The 2,803-nt window shown below is 30.0% G+C and overlaps 1 long non-coding RNA gene across 1 annotated transcript in view; it reads left to right on the top strand.

Annotated features, from left to right (window-relative positions):
• LOC112210107 (uncharacterized) overlaps positions 1 to 2,803 on the top strand; it is an 807,761-nt gene that overhangs the window by 535,665 nt on the left and 269,293 nt on the right. The gene's annotated exons all lie outside the window — the stretch shown is intronic.

Below are 2,803 nucleotides of genomic sequence, written 5' to 3'. Positions count from 1 at the left end.
ACACACACACACACACACACACACACACACACACACACACACACACACGTACATATATATAATATTTGTTCTTTCAATATGTACATAATACATGCACACACACATGTATGTGTACTCTGTCAAAAAATCTTAAACATTTAAAAAATAATAAAAAATCGCCTGTGGATCTTATAACTGTTTTTAGTTATGGAGCCTGAACCAGGTTTTATTTTGCTTACTATATTAATATATACACGGCTTGATACATAACTGGCTTTAGGGATCCTCCATATCATTTACATATACTATGTAATGTAATGCCAACAAAATAACATATTAATGTTTTTTAACGGTCGATTTCGATTTCATCTTCAGCCTGGATTTACTTTTATTTTAACATTTTCTCTTTCCTCTCAGTTGTATTCTGGAGATAATGACTCGTTTAAGCAATGATTTTTTGATAAGAACGTTTATTATTCACGTAGAAAGATAATCTTAGTGTTTCATAGATAGTTACTTACTATACATTATTCTATTAGTTACTTTTGTGGGAAAAAAAATGCCCTGTTTTAAAATGTCATCTATTTCTGTAAGAGTTCATGACAATTAAATTTATTAGGAACACCAAATCAGATATAACTCACCTTTATTTAATATTAAATAAATTTCCTGAGCCGTTTTATTTTATTAATTACTTCAGGGAATGTCTGGAACTTCTAAGAACCTATTTTTTCCCCCTAGAAAGATGTAAAAATTATATATTACGAATGGCTGAAACAGAGACAAAAATGTTATGTCAAATTCATTGACAGTATTATCGATAAAATTTAACTTTTTTTATTCATGGCTACCCCTACCTTACCACCACAGAAATAAAAGGCGAACCCCAACGCCGTATCCGAACCGACACAACTGCAGTTCCAAGGTTGCGCAATACCTGCGCCTTAACTCCCTCAACTACAGAGCAGTTTTACTATTATTTCCCAGTGCTTTGAAATATCATTCCTATCCTGAAACGTTTGTCACAGGTGTTACTTTTTTTAATTCTAAATATTCCTCTCATGCTACTAAAAATAAATGTCCTCAAATGAAAATCTGTTTAAATTCGTGGGCCCTCCTTCCGCTTTGGAATGCTCATAAATATCATAGATAACCTATCAGAAAATTAAATATGATTTGCGTACTTTTCAAAACAGATATTTCTTTATCATTTAGAATTACAATGCTTTACCTTACTATATATTTCATATAGTATGTAACTGGAATTAAAATCTGACTATTGTCATAACGACTATGAACGTAAAATTACATTCTAAACTTAATGACACAATTCTTCCTTATTAAAATACAATAATTTATTTCATATCATCAGCAACGTTTCGGGAGATTTTCCCCATCTTCAGGCTGCTAAAAAACAAATTCAACAAAACCATAAACATGCGCTTACAACAACTCTAATATCTCATATACACTCAAGAACTATTTATAAACTATTTACTTGATAACAAAAACCTATATATAACATATAATTTTCTCCTTTATTGTACAATTACAAGTAATTGACATTAACATTATTATATATTAGCAAGAATGACAATAAAGGAGAAAATTACATGTTATATATAGGTTTTTGTTATCAAGTAAATAGTTTATAAATAGTTCTTGAGTGTATATGAGATATTAGAGTTGTTGAAAGCGCATGTTTATGGTTTTGTTGAATTTGTTTTTTAGCAGCCTGAAGATGGGGAAAATCTCCCGAAACGTTGCTGATGATATGAAATAAATTATTGTATTTTAATAAGGAAGAATAGTGTCATTCACTAAATCCAGTTTAAGTAAAATTACATTATTTTCTGCTTTAGTTAGTCATCAGATTTTTTATATTATATATTCATTAATTTTTCTTGCTGCTAAAAATTGGAGATGTTTATATGTTTCAAATAAACATAACCAATGGTACTTTAGGAGCCTTTTTTTAAAATTAATTATTTAAGTCCTGTTAAGATTGTTCTATGAAAATAAAACCTGGCCGATATTAAAAGTAACTTAATTGGTTGGTAACCAGTTTAATCAAAATCTTTTGAGCTGTTTTACAAAACACTACAAAATTGTTAAATTAAAAAAATAAACTTATAAAAATAAGGAACTTTCGGAAATTCGATTTTAAATAATACAATACGCAATTTTAGTTTCACATCCTTTCGCTAATAAACTAGGCTGTTCATTCATATACCGTTCTGCGAGACTTTGTTATTTGGACTTTAGGGATCTTAACACCTTTATTTCTGTGAAAACCTTAAAATCAAAATTTTGTGGGATCTCAATAATTTCTCTTAATTACATATTTACATGTAGGTAAGTGAAAATAAAATTGCTCCTAAATTAACTACAAACATAAACAATGAATTAGTAGAAACCAATTCAATACAAAAACAAATACTTGGAGACAATTCCTCGGTGCATATCGTCATTGCTATCGACTCCCAGCACAAACAGTACGCCAATTTGCATTTAGACTGGAACTACCAACCGTCCCAATGCACTGACTGATCAGTCATATTGAACACTTGAATGACATTGTGACTCGATAATAGCTTACAAGGTCCAGGCATGTGTTATATTAAAACATTCAATAATGCTTAGATAGACATTTTAAATTATGGATGTTATAACTAATTTTTAATAAGATAAAAGATGCATTTTACAATTCAGTGTAGTTGGGATAAAGATCTGTGTTGTTGGGGTAAAGCGCGTTGTTTATGAGGTAGAGAACATAGTTGTTGGGATAAAGAGCAGTGTTGTTGGTGCAAAGAGCGGTGTTTTT

Source organism: Halyomorpha halys, unplaced genomic scaffold, assembly GCF_000696795.3.
Source record: "Halyomorpha halys isolate HHAL.00 unplaced genomic scaffold, Hhal_1.1 Scaffold379.1, whole genome shotgun sequence".
Classification (NCBI taxonomy): Eukaryota; Metazoa; Arthropoda; class Insecta; order Hemiptera; family Pentatomidae; genus Halyomorpha; species Halyomorpha halys.
This window is presented reverse-complemented; position numbering and strand designations above follow the sequence as displayed.